Source organism: Egretta garzetta, unplaced genomic scaffold (assembly GCF_000687185.1).
Source record: "Egretta garzetta isolate BGI_Z169 unplaced genomic scaffold, ASM68718v1 scaffold45, whole genome shotgun sequence".
In the NCBI taxonomy this organism is placed as follows: domain Eukaryota; kingdom Metazoa; phylum Chordata; class Aves; order Pelecaniformes; family Ardeidae; genus Egretta; species Egretta garzetta.
Window position 1 is genome coordinate 1739399 of NW_009260028.1, and position 18647 is coordinate 1758045.

Genomic DNA, 18647 nt, shown 5'->3' on the forward strand with positions numbered 1-18647 from the left:
CATCAGCCCCCCCCAGCCGCACGGACCGCATGGATCGCTCAGGCCGCACGGACAACACATAGATCGTAACACCCCTGTGCTGTTTGTTTCTCCCCCTCTTTTTCCCTTTCTCGCTTTTCCTCTCTTTCTCTGCTTTTCTCTCTCGCGTTTATTGTTGGCCGAATAAAGTGACTTGGCACTTGACTCCGTTTCGAGTCTTAATTCTGTTTCCGAGAATGTAAAAGGAACCTAGTCATGATAAAATGTTGGAATTAATCAGAAGTTAAGCCCAGCCGCCCCCAACCTCCCAGAATTATCTGAGGTCGGTTGGAAAGCAAGGGGGTTTAACCTCTGCCAAATTGTTCAACCCAATAGTGGATCGTGACATACCCCCAGGTCTTTTTCCACCAGGCAGCTTTCCAGCCGCTCTTCGCCAAGCCTGTAGCATTGCATGGGGTTGTTGTGACTGAATTGCAGGACCTGACACTTGGCCTTGTTAAACCTCATACAGCTGGCCACAGCCCATCAATCCAGCCTATCCAGATCCCTCTGCAGAGCTCTCCTCCTCTTCAGCAGATCTACACTCGTGCCCAACTTGTTGTCATCTGCAAACTTACTGAGTGTGCACTCAATCCCCTCATCCAGATCACTGATAATTATATTAAACAAAACTTGATCCAACAGTGAGCCCTGGGGAATGCCACTTGTGACTGGCCACCAACTGTATTTAACGCCATTCACCACAACTCTCTGGACTAAGCCATCCAGACAGTTTTTTACTCAGAAAAGACTACACCTCTTCAAGTCATGAGAATCCAGCTTCTCTAGGAAAATGCTGTGGGAGATAGTGCCAAAGGCTTTACTAACGTCCAGGTAGATAACATCCACAGCCTTTCCCTCATCTACTAGGTGGGTCACCTGGCCCTAGAAGGAGATCAGGTTGGTCAGGCAGGATCTGCCTTTCATGAACCCATGCTGGCTGGGCCCAATCCCCTGGTTGTTCTGCACATGCCTGGTGAGCGCACTCAGGATGAACTCCTCCATAACCTTCCCTGGTACTAAGATCAGGCTGACAGGCCTGTAGTTCCCTGGATCCTCCTTCTGACCCTTCTTGTAGATGGGCATCACATTGGCAAGCCTCCAGTTGTCTAGGACCTACCCTGTTAACCAGGACTGCTGATAAATGATGGACAGTGGCTTGGAAAGCCAGCTTCTTCAGTACTCTCAGGTGGATGCCATCTGGCCCCATAGACTTGTGGGTGTCCAGGTGACACAGCAGACCATTAACTGCTTACTCCTGGATTATGGGGCCAGAAGATAGCAGCAGGCTACTGCCAGGGCTTGGAAAACTGTTACTATTCTCAACTCTTGTAGTAGTAGGGACAAGTAGACCTCCATGAGTGTGTATTAGAATGTAAGATTTATCTGAAGATAAAAAAAAAAAAAACCAAAATGTTATCAGGAAATAATACATGCTCATGATGTTACTTATCAGGAGCTGATAGGTGTCTGAAAGGATCCTCATTAAAGCTTTAAGCCAAATTCAGACACACACAAATTTAAGTGACAGGAAAGATATTAAGAGAGGGAGTTTGTAAGTCATTAGTTTTGTTTAGCTCCTCTCCAAGTACAGTTTATCTGGACCACCCAGTATAGAATCTTATAGTGATAGAAAATCCATTTAGTTTGTTGAGTGATGATTTGACCTCAATATTTTAATTCAAGAACCCCAAATATTACTGAACAATGACTCAGTTTGTTAAAATAATTTAATCTACTTTCCATTCATGTTTTGTATTAGACATTATATACAAATAATGATACGAAACAATAATAAAAAATTGTCTTTCGGATGAAGGAAGTCAGAAAAGTGATGCACATCCTCTTCTGCTTTCAAAGTTAAACCATTATAAAAGATTTATCCCTTGATAAACAAAATTCTTCAGCCTCCAGTACCACTAAACAGAACATATGGGTTCTTTATTAATTAATGAAGTAGAGCTTACCATCTCCAGCACAGTCATACATATACAAAATAATGTTGTTTATCCTGAAACTCTAATTACTTTAGAACCATAATTCAATTAGTATTATTAGCTCTCCAGCACTATGCTTGACATTAAGACAAACTTTAAAAGCTGTAGTAAACCTGGGTTAATAATTTGATGCAATTGCTACTAGCATAGTTATTCTCTGTGCCTGACCTTTGGGTTATTACACTTTAAAATGGAATTCTTATGAAATTAAAAAGCAGAATAGATCTATAACATGCTATTTATTCAACTGTATGTATTCATTAGATCTTACCGAATGCAAAATACCACCATATCAAATATATATTTTACAAATTTGTATTACAATAGTACATATTCTTATGCTGTAAATCCTCAGGTTACACCAAAACTAGTTTTTAACTTTTAATATGTCTTTTTTATTATCCATTAAGGTTTCAATTCTTTTTATTACAATTGTATACATATAATTTGAATTAATTTCAGGCAATATAAGCTCACAGCATTTTTGACTGAAAGTTTGACTTTGCCAAGTGCCTGCATAAGAACCTTGTGATAATGAATCTTCCGGAGGTGAAAGGGAAGATTGAAAGGCACTGAAAATTAAAAGGTTTCTTCAGTGAATATTCTGGCCTACACCTATTCAATCATGAAGTTTAAGGGTTCAGCAACTAGCTGAAAAAGAAAGATCCTGCTTGAATCCAGAAAACATCTCATCTTACTATATTTGGCCTTCCATGATTCTGTACAGCTTCACTGAATACAGAGCTGTTGTGATATTGGGCTTTTCTAGGACACAACGTAAAAATGTTTAATGTTCTTGGAGCTAAAACCTCAATTTTGAAAAAGGGACTGCAAGCAGGATCCAGAAGAGTATTGAGCATGTCAAAACTTGATTTCTAAGTGTCTTGGTCCTTGCATGAAATCCACTACTAACTTGTGACACAACATATAGATGCAGTTAAGTGCTTCAAAGTCAGGCTCACAACAGTCAATATAGTAGTAGAGAAGTCACTTCTGGAAGCAAATAGGAATTCCTAAATAGACAGGCATGATTACACAGCCTGACTCCTATGGAAACCTAAGCATCTACTTTCATACAGCAAGAAGAATCCCTACCTAATGCTTTCCTCAAAAATGCACCAAGAGCATCTCCATTCTATGCACTGAATGCAGTACGGAGACCTCCAGAATGATATCAATAAGTGTTAACTCCATCTGGTCTAAGAGCAGGCTTGCAACTAAATGTTCACACTACTGTTGTTCTTTACAGATACATTAACTTAATATGATAACTAACAAATCAGGACTCTGCCTCTGCATTGCACTTTTGGGGCTTGGGACTGACATACGGATAGCCTGCTTGTATAGATCTGTACTCACACTGTTGACATGTGCTAAGCCACATTTTAAAAGTTCCAAGCTACAGTGACAGTGGTGGGACTGGCTTTTACACAATCAACATGAAAGTCATTATTCATTAAGTGAAAAACATTATTCAAAAATATTGCTTCTCCCTGAATTCTCTTGCACTGCTTTTCTCTGCTCCCAGCTATTTTAACCTCAAACTTTATTCTCATAGAAATTAGGTAAGGATTTTAAGAAACATTTTTTTAACTTCAAATTCAAATCCCACTGGAGATCATAGAATACTTTGGGTTGGAAGGGACCTTTAAAGATCATCTAGTCCAATCCCCCTGCCATGCCTAGTGTTCCACTAGACGTAATGTCTCAGAGCCCTGTCTACTCTGTCCTTGAACACTTTCAATGATGGGGCATCCACAATTTCTCCAGGCAACCAGTTCAAGTGTCTCAGCACACTCATCATAAAAAAAAAAAAAATTCTATCTTATATCTAACATAAATCCACCCTCTTTACTTTAAGACCAGTACCCCTTTTCTATCACTACAGACCCTCACAAAAAGTCTCTCTCTGTGTTTCTTTTAAGTTCCCTTTAGTTGTCCCCAGAGCCTTCTCTTCTCTTGGCTGAATATCCCCAACTCTCTCATCCTTTCTTTATGAGACCTGCTCCAGCCCTCTGATCATTTTTGTGGCCCTCCTCTGGACACACTCTAACAAGTCCACTTCTTTCTTGTGCTAGAAACTCCAGATCTGGATGCAGCACCTCAGGTGGGGTCTCACCAGGGTGGAGTAGGGGCAGAATCACATCCCTTGACCTGATGGCACATTTCTTTTATTGCAGTCCATGATATGGTTGGCTTTCTGGGCTGCAAGCACATGTTGCTGGCTCATGTCCAATTTTTTGTCCACCAGTATCCCCAAGTCCTTCCCTGCAGGGCTGCTATCAATCCATTCATCGCTGAATGTGTACTGATACAGGTGACTGCCCCAATCCAGGTGCAGGACCTTGCACTTGGCCTTGTTGAACTTCATGAGGTTCTTGTGGGCCCACTCCTCAAGAATGTCAAGGTCCCTCTGGATGACATCTCTTCCATCTACCATATAAACTTCACCACTCAGCTTGGTTCTGAAATGTATAGTCACTTTCCAGATACATGATTTCTCCCTTGTTTGGTTCACCAGCTGTTAGTTTTCAAAACTTTTCTTAAGCTCAACATTGTGTATTTTTTCCTATCCAAAATAGTTTTTTCCTTATTTTCATTCAAGTCTCTTGCTAAAAATTACTTTCCTTCAAAAAGAATCCATCAGCACAGAAACACTAATATTAAAAAAATAAGTTAGAAAAACTGAATATAAATTGAAAAGGAGATGCTCTCTTTATTAATGTCTACTAAAATGTGATGTGTATTTAAAAATCACATGGTCCACAGAGCTAAAACTGCACTCCACAGAGCTAAAACTGCATTCCATAACACATTTAGGTACTCCAAAGACAATGCTGGACAAAGAGGCTAGTTTCAAGCTAGCATCAAACATTTTTGGACCACACAGTGTTGCTCAAATGCTTCATAAGCTGTTGTATACCCTAACTCTTTAAAATGATAATGTGTGAAAAGGTATGACTAATATACATATGCATATACACATAAATTAATGAGACTCTGGTGACTCCAAAAGTTGCATACCCCCATTCATTGACAGCTGTAGCTTAGAACAGTACCAGTCTAATCAGTCTCCTGGCAGCATTTATACTGAGATTTTATGTGACAAACAACATAGTAAAAACAACCGAAACATTTTTCTTACCTTTACTACTATCAGCTTCCAAGATTATTTTGTAAAAGAGAATTTACACATTGATAATCAACATGTATTTTCTTATTTTTCCTATAATTTATTTTCTTTTAAGTCAGAAAACCTATAGATGCAATTGCTGAACTAAAAGCCAAAGGTTATCCACAGTCTCAGCCCCCAGGAACCAGGTAAGGGCCAGAGTAGGACAGCAGGGTATGTACTGTCTTGGTAGCATGCAGTAACTAACAACTATTTCCTTAGCAGTGACATAAATATCTCACCCAAACTTCCCTCCATTGAATCTGTCTACTTCCAGTCTCCTCGTACAATCTTTCTTCACAAATCCACCCTGGCAGACCGACTGTGTTTTATCGCATTGTCACCAAACACTTTTCTAGTAAGAGGCATCTTGTGTCCAGTGTCTCAGCCTTTGTTTAGTTCCCTTCTCTGATTACGCTGAGAGATATGGAAGTTTATATTGACTGAATGCTGGTTAATTCAGTACCAGAGGTGGGAGAGTATGTTCATGCCGTACATTATAACCCACAGCTCTGGTAATCATCAGATAGCAGAATTCAGTCTCTTTCACTGCAGTTAGGTATTGCTTCATTACAAAATAACAGATGTAAATTCTCAAAACTAATTTAGCAGCAGAGTTAAACCATGGCTTGACATACTAAAACTGCAGCTCTAATATCATAATGAGTAACACTGAAAATATATACACTTTTAAGTCATTCATTTACTTTGTGATGGCTCTGTTGCTTTAAGAAAGCTCAAGGTGCAAAGCCTTTCTTTTCTTCCATTACTGCAAGGAGTTACAACATTTCTATGCATCAAAAACTTGATCCAAACCTGTGATTTCTTCTTCCATAAGTGAATCATTTTTTTAGGATTTACTAAAAGTGATCTTTATCACTTTAGAGGTACCAGTGGTCCGAACCACGGATTATAAAGCTGCTACTGAAAGCAAAGAAATTACAGCTGGAGTCATGTTTGCAATATTTACCTCCTAAATTACTGCTAACAATCATTAATAAATTAAGAAGGAAAAATAATTTCCTCCACTCTGTAGCAACACCTAAACTAAACTATATTATTTTTATCCTGTATTTTTTCAGTATTACACATTAAGGAAGTTATCAACTGTAAACTATGAACAAGTGAACAGTTTGCTATGACTGTTTACAGTAAACTGAATACAAGGAATGACACAAAGACTTCAGAAAATACAGGTATATAATTTTTTGTCTTTTCTTTCATTTCAGTACCAATCCTAATCTCAGTTTTCCAGTGTACTTTTCACTTTGACAAAACAATATGAAGCTGTTCTTTTTTTTAAAAAAAAACACCAAATAACCTACATAGCCAACTTTTCATTCAAATATTTTAGAGGACACATGAAGAAAATAATGTTTTTTTTAAAATACAAAAACATTCTTTTATCACTGTTATTTTCTAGGTCTAATCGTAGCAATGATCAGTACTAAACGTTACTCTCAGCTCTGGTATACAACTTTGAGTTTTCACAAAAATGAGTCTACAACATTTTACCTGATAAATATATTCTGGTCAATATGAAATACAACAAAACTTCTTAGTTATCTTGTCTTCTGCACCACACACATAGAAGAAAAAAAGACCTGATACTTTCTGTACACAGATTCTGTTGTCTCAAAGCATGAACCTGAAACCTCACTTACTAATCTTCAACACCATCACATCCAAGATCTACTCAGAACTTTTAATTTCAAGAAGACTGCTGTAATTAAAAATCATGAACACATGTTGTTCCCACCAGTTGCAAGCTCTTTGCTTGATAAGGGTTCTTCTTATCATTACTATTTGGTGCCTACTGCATTGGATATAAAGTCATCATAATTTTTAACACCTAATTAAGCACTGTTTAATCAGGTACTATTAGTCATAGTGGTGCCTGCTAAAAATAAAAGGGGAGTGAGAGATTTATGATAATAGTGTTCCAATTAAGCCTCAGCTACTGCTATTCACTATCGCTCACTGTACTAAGTCAGCAGATATCCCTGGGAGACATCCCAATAAAGCAGCTAGTCTAATTAAGTGGAATGTGGTATATATTCTATTATATGCTAACGAGAAGATTAAATATTGACTCTCTGCATACTAGCTTTTCTGATGAACAGTGATTCACTGAGGTCATGGCAGGACCAGTCACTTTTTCTATCTCATTGTAATGAGGAGCAGTACAGATGTTTTCCTACCATGTGTTTTCTGACATTTTTCCCTAATAATAGTCATAACCTCATGATGCATGAATGACATGGAACCAATGTCTGACAGATTTGCCAGAAGTTAGATAAAGTATAAATAATGATGTGGTTAAAAAAAAAAGTGCAAGCCATGCAGAGAATGATAAGGAGCTGTGAAACCACAGACCAGACTTCACTTTCAAGCAACAAAAGAGAAGGCTGTTATGAAAGAAAAATAGCTTGAAGAAGCATCAGAAATCTGAAAACAAAGAGAAAGGATGTACAATACAAAAACATCTATAAAAGAAAGAAAAATATTTTAGAGCTGTGAAGGACACATGTAGGCTAAGTGATTGGTAAAAAATGGTGCATGAATCTTTGTAGTGACAGACGACACCAAGTTATAATGTTCTTAATACAAGTCGATATATTTTTTTAAAAAAAAACTATAATTATTAAAACAACTATACATTAATCATTTATTACAGTGTTAAAAAGAAATGTGTAGAGTCAAAGTTAACCCTTCACCTTCAGAAAATGTAATCTGTTAGAGTCACAGTAGTTTCGCACTCTTAAAAGTATAATTCTTGATGAAGGACTGCTCTTACAAGTTCCACTGCTACTACTCGCAGAAGTGCAGTTCTTCTTAGGAATCATTATGCTTCTTATTTACAAGATCAGAAACACAATGCTAGCAAATATTTGAGGTGTATTGAAATGTTCTATAAAGACCATACATTAAAATAATACAATATAATTATGTTGTGTCTGAAATTATTCCTTCTTGAAGTCAATGGTTTCCAGTAGAAGAAAATACATGCCAGCTACTTACCAAAGTACTGAGATGAATGATTTATTTGGCACTATCTACACTTCTGCAGGTCTACAAACAAAACTCTTCTAGAACTTTAGAAAGAACATTTAAATCTTATCAACTCCAAGATTAACTCCCAGGTCTTATAATTATCCTCAAAATATAACAACATGGCATGCATTTAAAAGGAGTCAAAGTTTCCATGAAGAACTCATAACCTGTCTATTTGATAATGTGGTACTTAAAATCATAGAATTGACATCAAAATGCAGAAAAACGTCCTTGTAGTAGCCACTATATCAAGAGTAAAAAATGCTGTCAGTGCAGTCTAGATGAGCAGACTGTCTGGCTAAGGAAGATAACTTCTTACAATAGGTGATGTAAGGAGTTTCTGCTTGACCAAGATGCTTGAGAGTTTTCTGAAATAGCAGAAGACTGAGTAAATACATCTAGCTTCAAAGAGGGCAGGCACATATCATACTGGTTTCTATTCACTGATTTAATTGTGCTTTCCTTTCAGGTCATAAGAAAATCAGAGGTGACAATCTTAGTTACATATATTCAAGAGAGCCTTAAGACAACATAATGCAAAATGTAGCCAAGAAAAATAGGGTTAGATTTGGATCTGAACTGAATTTAGGGCATTTTTCAGATTCAGAATATGGCTGCATGTATTCCTGTGTAGGCACCAAATTCTTGAGTGAAGAATTTCTTGTAGGCACCAAATTTCCTTTCATGAAAAGCATCAATATTTCTGATAGTAACAATTCCACTGTTTTCTGAATAGCTGTTCCCATCCGTTTTGTGAGGGATAAAAACTGTGCCAAAAAACTCATATAAAAGAACTAAACTGCCGTAAGTCAAATTTTCTCAGATTGAGCTACCCAAAGAAGTTACACTTCATATAATCATTTGGTTGGAAAAGACCTTTAAGATCATTGAGTCCAACCATACCTTTCCATTACTAAACCAGGTCCCTAAGCACCTTGTTTACCCATCTTTTAAATGCCTCCAAGGATGAGGACTCTACTACCTCCCTGGGCAGCCCATTCCAGTGCCTGACAACCCTTTCTGTGAAGAAAATTTTCCTAATGTCTTATCTAAACCTCCCTTGATGCAACTTGAGGCCATTTCCTCTTGTCCTATTGCTTGTTACTCAGCAGAAGAGACCAACACCCACCTCACTACAGCCTCCTTTCAGAACATTGCAGGGAGAGATAAGGTCTCCCCTCAGCCTCCTCTTCTACAGACTAAACAAACCCAGTTCCCTCAGCTACTCCTCATAAGACTTGTGCTCTAGACCCCTCACCAGCTTTTTTGCCCTTCTCTGGACATGCTCCAGCACCTCAATGTCTTGTAGCGAGGGGCCCAAAACTGAACACAGCATTTGAGGTGCAGCCTCACCAGTGCCGAGTACAAGGGGACAATCACCTCCCTAGTCCTAGTGCTGGTCACACTATTTCTGAAACAAGCCAGGATCCCATTGACACTCTCAGCCACCTGGACACATTGCTGGCTCATATTTAGCCAGCTGTTGACCAGCATCCCCAGGTCTCTCCGTGCCAAGCAGCTTTCCAGCCCCTCTTCGCCAAGCCTATAGCATTGCATGGGGTTGTCGTGACTCAGGTGCAGGACCTGGCACCTGGCCTTGTTGTATCTCATACAATTGGCCTTGGCCCATTGATCCAGCCTATCCAGATCCATCTGTAGAGCTTTCCTACTCTCAGGCAGATCAACATGTCCACCCACCTTAGGGTCATCTGCAGACTTGCTGATGGTGCATTTAATCCCCTTGTCCAGGTTGTTGATGAAGATATTAAACAGAACTGGCCCCAACACTGAGCCCTGTGAAACACCACTTGTGACCAGCCTCCAAATGGATTTATCACAGAATCAGAATGTTTTGGGTTGTAAGGGACCCCTAGAGGTCATCTAGTCCAACCCCCCTGCAGGAGCAGGGACACCGCTAACTAGATCAGGTTGCTCAGAGCCCCATCCAACCTGGTCTTGAATGTTTCCAGGGATGGGGCCTCCACTACCTCTCTGGGCAACCCATTCCAGTGTTTCACCACCCTCACCTCATTGTAAAGAATTTCCTCCTTATATCCAGTCTAAATCCACCCTGTTTTAGTTTGAAACCATTCCCCCTTGTCCTGTCACAGCTGGCCCTACTCAAAAGATTTTCCCCATCTTTCCTATAGGCCCCCTTTAGGTACTGAAAGGCCATAATCAGGTCTCCCCGCAGCCTTCTCTTCTCCAGGCTGAACAAGCCCAACTCCCTCAGCCTGTCCTCACAGGAGAGGTGCTCCAGTCCTCAGATCATTTTAGCAGCCCTCCTCTGGACCCGCTCCAAGAGTTCCATGTCCTTCTTGTGCTGAGGGCTCCAGAGCTGGATTCACTACTCCAGGTGAGGCCTCCCCAGAGCAGAGTAGAGGGGCAGAATCAGCTCCCTCGACCTGCTGGCCACGCTTCTCCCGATGCAGCCCAGAGTACGGTTGGCCTTCTCTTCTTGATCCTTTCTCCCCCCAGCCTGTATTGATACTGGGGGTTGCCCCAACCCAGGTGCAGGAGCTTGCACTTGGCCTTGTTGAACCTCATAAGGTTCACACAGGCCCACCTCTCTGGGTCTCTCTGGATGACATCCTGTCCTTCTGGTATGTCAGCCGCACCACTCAGCTTGCTGTCATCTGCAAACTTGCTGACGGTGCACTCAATCTCGCTGTCTAGGTCATTGATGAAGATATTAAACAGCACCAGTCCCAGTATGGACCCATGAGGCACACCACTTGTTACCGGTCTCCATCCGGACATTGAGCCATTGACCACTACCCTCTGGATACAACCATCCAACCAATTCCTTATCCACTGAACAGTCCACCCATCAAATCCACAGCTCTCCAATTTAGACAGAAGGATGTTGTGGGGGACCGTGTCAAAGGCTTTGCAGAAGTCCAGATAGATGATGTCCATTGGTTTTCCCTTGTCCACTGTTGTTGTCACACCATCATAGAAAGTCACTAGGTTTGTCAGGCAGGACTTTCCCTTGGTGAAGCCATGCTGGCGATCTCAAATTATCTCCCTGGCCTCCATGTGCTTTAGCATAGGTTCTAGGAAGATCTCTTCCATGATCTTCCCGGGCACAGAGGTGAGGCTGACAGGTTGGTAGTTCCCAGAGTCTTCCTTTCTACCCTTTTTGAAAATGTGCACAATGTTTCCCTTTTTCCAGTCACCAGGGACTTCACCTGACTGCCATGACTTTTCAAATATCATGGAGAGGGGCTTGGTGACTACATCGGCCAATTCCCTCAGGACTCTGGGATGCATCTCATCAGGTCCCATGGACTTACGTGCATTCAGGTTCCTCAGGTGGTCACGAACCTGATCTTCTCTGAGCCCATTCCTACACAACCGGACTGCGTCCCTATACTCTTCCCAGGATGCCTGTCCCTGTTTCCACTGCCTGTGCAGTTCCCTCTTCCTCCTTAGTTTGACCAGCATCTCTCGTCTCAGCCATGCCGGTCTCTTCCCTTCTTTGCCCAATTCCTTACACCTAGGGATTGAGAGCTCTTGTGCTCTGTGGATCGCATCCTTAAAGGTCTGCCAGCTCTGTTCCGCTCCCCTGTCCCTGAGGACTGTTTCCCAGGGAGTCCTTCTGACTATCTCCTTGAGGATCTGGAATTTTGCTTTTCTAAAATTCAAGGTCCTGACTATACTCTTTGTTCTTTACATTTCCCTCAGGAGCATGAGCTTTAACTTAATTCACCACTTTGCTAAGGAAGAACAGTTAACTTGTATTAAAAAGGCAATTTAAATTAGTGCTTGAAAGAACAGCAAATAAACCTAACATAGTTTTATGGATCTGAAATCAAAAAACATAGCAGAAATCCTTAGGGTAAAAGAAGAGCAAGGAGAATATTACTTTGTAATTACATTTGTTGACACCAAAATAATAAGCATTTTTTCCCTACTTCAATTACTGATAGACTTTCAACAGTTTAGGAGTATTTTATTTACTACAACTAGTAAACAGATAACAATATCTTCATAGCACTTATTACAGAGGTTTAACGAGCAAATAGTTTTAATTTATGTGTACAGCTGGGAATTTTCTGATCAATCACAACTGCTGCTCTTGGATACAAAAAGAAGAAAGTGGAATCAATGTAGTTGTACTCCATGGTTTCTACTAGTGTTTATAAACAAAACCCTTTTATTCTGAAAGATGAGAAAATCCATACTTGAAATGAAAACATTATTTGCTTTTTGAAACAATCCATCTCCTTGTTAGAGCTAAGCTCTTCATTCATAAGGGTAAGTTTATTTTGGAAATAAAAGAATTTGGGATAAGATGACATTTTAAATAGAATTTCAGTGTTAATCTTCGTGATGATCTTATCTGGAGTTCAATACAGCATAGCCAAGAATAAGGTAGGTTTTTTTTTTGTTTGGGTGTTTTTTGGGGATGTGTGTGGGTGTGGTGGTGTTGGTGGAGGTTTTTGTGGTTGTGGGGTTTTTGTTTGGTTGGTTTTTCTTACACACATAGAAATAACTTGCTTTTAGCCAACAGCTCAATAATATATTTTGTGGTGGTCACTTTATCGCAAGTAATAATTTTATGCTATTTGCAAAAAGAAAAAAAATATCAGAGAATATATCTGCTTCAGTACTGATCTTTAAATACGGATATGTGTCTGCCTCCTTTAAAACTGTAGATTTAAGCTGCAAATATATTTAAAACCACCATCAGCAAATAACAATGGCAAAGTGGTTTGAGTACCAAGATAGTGCATTTGATATTAAAATGTCTCTTTTGACAAGGTGTATCTTGTTTCACTACTGCAGTAAAAGACTGTAAGATAGAAAATGAAAGTTGCAACAACAAACCTTCTGTATGCATCTGATGGAGGTTCATGAGAGTTATGTGTATGTAGGTTTTGCCATATCAACCACAGACATGCACTATTGTCTGTGGCAAGACCTCAGCTAGAAGCAGCCATGAACATTTCCCAGGAGCACATGGAATTAATTTGTTGGCACAAATACAGAAATACCCTTTCAGTGAAGGAAACTGAATCTGCTTGTGACATCCAGATAAAGAGGAGTGGTCTTAATGAATTCTGGCCTTTCACTTCATACTAAAACCAGCTAATATTAAAATGGACACAAATTGTGGCTACTAAGGTATCAGTAAGATCAGTAAAAAGCCATGCTGACCACATAGTACTTCTAAAGGACTGTAAGTATATGCTCGTATTTGACAAGTCCAATTGCATATTTACAGTTTTGTAATTTTCACTTCTGGTAATGGTGTTCAAACCCTATGATCTACTGATATACAATGTAAATTGAACTAAAATAATATTAATTTTTTCAAGATGTTGATCCAGTTGTATTACTACACATCTCATTACTAACATATTATAAATAAAAAAATAGGAATTATTGTAAAAGCATACTCAAAGAATAACTTGTCTCCATCTTATTCCAGGGAAGAATGAGAGTTAGGGTCCATGAACACAATGATCTTATATATTTTAAATATTTGAATTAGAATGTAATTAATATTAGATTACAAAATAGAGATCATATAAAATAGGAGTTCTTTTGCATCATTTTTCCAGGCAACATAAATAACGACTAGAACTAAAGAAGTCACTCTGCAGGTATTACATCTTCTGAATCTTTGTGTTTCAGAAAGTCAGCCAGTAGGATTACAGTAACAGTTTAAGAATCCAGACATAAACTTGTTAAAAGCTTTACTATGATTTAACAAGCTTAATAGTCTATTTATTAGGCAGTGACTGACAAAAAAAAAAATAAATTCATTTACCAGTTAGCCTAGCTTTGGAAAAATTGATTTGCATCAGAAACATTTTTAGATCAGTAGTTCATTCAGATGCAATTTGCACTCAAAATAAGAAAATGAATAATTTTGTTCTCTATCTTTATTTTAGAGAACTAAATTTGCAAGCAACAAATGGTAAAAGTATTTATGAATACAAGTCTATTATAACTATATACTCATTAGGGTATCCTTAACAAACAATGTAGGAAAAGTTAATTAGCTCACCTGTTATTTGTGTACCTGAAAAAAATTTCTATAGAACCAGGTGTATTTCATCAAAATATTACCTACTAACTTCTGAATAGCTGAACTGTCTTTCTTTTGTGTATTTTTTTGTAACATGAACACAAAGAAAGCAATAAGATCTTTAAGATAATTGGAGAATGCTGTAAAATTAGACCCAGATTTTCTGCAGAATCATGCAACTGGAGTTTCTACTGTGAAAGAGTGGTCAACCATTGGAACAGGATGCCCAGAGAGGCAGTGGAGTCACCATCTGTGGAGGTGTTGAGAAAACATGTAGATGTGGCACTTCGAGACATGGATTAGTATTCGCATTGGTGTTGGACTTGATCTTGGAGGTCTTTTCCAACCTTTATGACTATGATTATTTTTTTCTTTTAAGTCCTTATTGCATTTTCCTTTTTCTTGAGTTTTCTATCTATATTTTGCTATTAAGTAAAAAAAAACTTGAACTGTATTCTGTTTGAGGTAATCTATGAAGTTCTTCACCAGCATCTAAATGAGTTGAAGATCTTTTGCTCCTTCCTTAGAAAATGAGGTTACCTTATAAATTTCTGTCACATTCTTATGATATCTTATTGACTGTAGTGTGTCTAATATGGTGAACTGCTCACTATACAGTCCTTGGTCACAAAAAGGAAAGTGATCCTGCCAAGTGCAGGCTACTTCATTGCATCAGCATGACAGGCTGGCCCTGGGACATTACCTTCACCCCCATCTATAACACTGACAGGTTCTTCAGACCTGTCTGAAAGGACTCTGTGCTCACTAGAAACATGATTCTTTAATTTTATTATTATTTTTTTTTTTAATTACAGCATTACATTTCCTCACATATCTATATTCCATTGTGGAACCTCTTGCTCTCCCAAGTAATGCTTTGCAGATACACCTAATGTATATTCTACAAAGCTCAAGGCCAGCTTTGGCAGCCACACTATGTGCCCAATCCCTCCCGGCTTACACTTTCATTGCTTTTAAAGGTTCTCAAGTGCTGAGCTACCTTTGAGCCAGAAAAGATTTAATATATAGTTTCATTCATGGCAGCTGCATGCATTTTTTTAGTTTTATTTTTATCTACAGGGTGTTTGCAGATGATTTGAACATCAAATACCCTGATACAGTTATAGGATGACCTGTACATTAAATCCAGGATTTTGGAGGCTGTATACATGCATTCCAGTTCTTGATCAGAGAAGCAAAACACAGATTGTACCTACATTTAATTGCTGCACAAGCTGCTGGAATTGTGAACAGCCAAAGAAAACCCTAAACCAACAACTCAAACCCACAAATGCAATAGAAAAGCACCTGCCAAATACAAACTTAGAGTAAAGGAGATTTTGATCCATTTTACACTTTCACATAACTTCATTAGCTGATAAAAAAATTTCCAATACCTATCATCCCTTCTGATATAGTTTAATACAGTCTAAAACATCATGTTGAATGATTACTTCACTATGGAAAGTACAGTTAGTGAAAGTAACATATGTTGGTTTAATTGATAAATATCTTAAAACTAAGTCTTTGCTTCTTCTGTGTTATAGATGTAGAAAGTACAATTTGTAGTTGTACCATAAAAGATACAAGTCTGATTTTAAAAAGAAAATTCTCTCATTACAACAAATTAAACAAACCATTTTCAATGACAGTCTTAAGGTAAACAGGAATACCTTAAAAAAAAAAAAAAACCCTGCTTATGAAGTTTCATCAGTGCGGAGGTTGCTATTGTCGGGAATAAGAAAAAGTCAGAGACTCCAGTTATTGAAAGCACAGTAAGTAAATTCAAGAATCATATTCTGTGGGGTGGTTTGTTGGGTTTCAGTTTTTGGTTGGTGGTTTGTTTTTTTTTGAGGGGAGGTTTTTTTCCCCAGTAGCTTGCTCCCCCCTACCCCTGCATTTAAATTTTGAGATACTATGATATTGGCTATGACTATACAGTGGTATCTGGTAGCTTTAGAGGACACTGGATTCTTGTCTAATTTTTTCTTTCAAGGTTATCACCCTTCCTCAGGGTTTACCGCGCTATGACAGAACATGTCTTATTCTGAGATCACAACAATGGGTCTATTTTCTTTCACTTCAGTTTACTCTTCTACCTCTTTGTTTAAAGAAAATTACCTACATGAAAACCACAAAATTCTGTGTGATCTGAGGAGGAAAAAAGTTTTTAAAATAGAAACAGACAAAGTCTGGAAAGCATTATAGGAGTATATACATAGACAAAGTAATCAGAAGACTCAGACAGTCATGACATCTCTGTTCCTAGAGAGATGTCAATCTTGGGATGATCCAGCATCCTTAAGTACATGCTGAGGCAGATGGCCAGATACTCAGCTACTGTGAATCAAAACTGATTTTCTCTAAAGTAGCGACACAGATTTCCTCAGCTGACATTGCCCACCCATAGTGTCCAATAATTAAAGTAGTTAGTCCTCAGGCTTTTTTACCCCAGGGATTTTTTTCTTGATCAAAGAAACCATGCTGAATATGGATTAACACCATGAGAACAGTAAGTGCCATGAATGAAATCATCTGTAAGGTCATCAAGAATATTGTATGCAGCAAGATATTTAAATTACACAGGTTCAACTTGTTTCAGAGTTCAAAAAAAAGGCCTTTTAGGAAAACAGAGGGTGGTCATCCTATGATACATGAAATTACTAGAGGAGCTTGGCACGTCTCAGCTAATAAAGCAAAGACTGAAGGACTATGTGAATGCATTCTCTAAATACAAAACAAAAACCTGAAGACATGGGTGGAAATAAACAGGTAAAGCGAAGGGACAGCTGGCAAGAGGACAAAAGTCTTTAAGATCACTCTCAATACAACAGACCAGAAATTAGAGCAAGAAGGTCCACTGTGTGAACAAGATCCAAACTCAAATTCATCAAGATGTGTTTTAATGTTAATCATTGATTACAGGACACAGCTGCTTTGACAGCAAAGACCTCAAACTGGTGACTCAGTCCTTCCAAACATTTTTTTTTTTTTTTTTTTTTATTTAATGCAGCAAGAAAAAACAAAACAATGGCAAGGAAAAAATAGAAAAACAAATACTACAGAAAGCATTACCACCTAGAAGAACAAATCTTTAACTAATATAGTATCTTATCCAGGATTAAAGAAAGAAATCCACTTACAATTTTCATGCAAACTCACAGTAACCTAAACACACTCCCTCTGGGTATGTTAACTGTCCAACTCTAATCTAAAAACTTTATTTCCCCTTTGACTTTAAAGAGGCCACTGGTGTGAAACAGCAATTTACATGTTAATAGAGGTCTGCTTCAAGCAATGTGCAACCTAGAACAACCAGTCATAAATATAGCAAGTTAATGACTATTTCAAAATATTCCAACAAAAATTTAATGAAAAAATATTAGTGCCTTCAGAGGTAAAAAAGGTGCCATGCAAGTGGAAACAGAATAAAAGACCTCTTAATATAATGTTCTTATACATTCTTTGTTTTGCACTAGGCAAAACCAGATGGGAAACAGTGGGAAAGTAACATTTGTAAAAGAAAACAGCAACTGAATTATTAGTCAGTGCAAGCAATTTATCAGAGAAAATGCTAAACACAATTTTCCACTGATTGCCTGTGTAGGTAATACAATTTTAATACAAACAATAGATAGAACACTTTCAAGTGACTATAATAAAGTCATTCACAAGGGTAGTTTTTTTTGAGGTTGATGATTTTTCAAGGCTGATGGTCCAGCTCTGATTATATGCCCATCTCTAGAGTGCTGAGTGACCAATCTGATTGTTACAGCTAAATAAGTGCATGATTGGAATCTTTAAAGTTTTCTGAAAAAATGTCTCTTCAAATATTATTGCTACAAACAAGTTGCTACATCAAAATAAGAACATTCGTTGGTTTATCAAACTGAAAATTGGTTGCCATTTTGAAATTGAGCCTGTATCAATTTAGATGCTGCCCACCTGTAACTAGTCAAATATGTATGCCACTTAAGTTGATTGAATGTAGACAACTGTGTGGGGAAAACTATGTAAGAGCAATCTTACAAGAAGTAATTTGACAAGAAACCCCATCAGAGAAACCTCAAGTCCATAGTTATTTTCTTTCTGATATGTGACAGTGAAGTCAGGAAAACAATAGTGATGGCTCACACAGCCTGGGAAACTAGGCAACATGCTGACTGCCAAGATACCCTCACTTTTTAGGTGGCTCTACCTACTGGTAGAGGTATCAAGGTGTTGGCAGTGGGAGCTGTAGAATGGCCTCTGTCAGGAAGAAGGGTCAGAAACCAACTGTTATTGACTGAACACAACCCTCCATTCTCCATCCCCACCTGTATCCTGTGGGGGGGTGTGTATGTGGGTGGCTAGAGGTAGTTGAGTC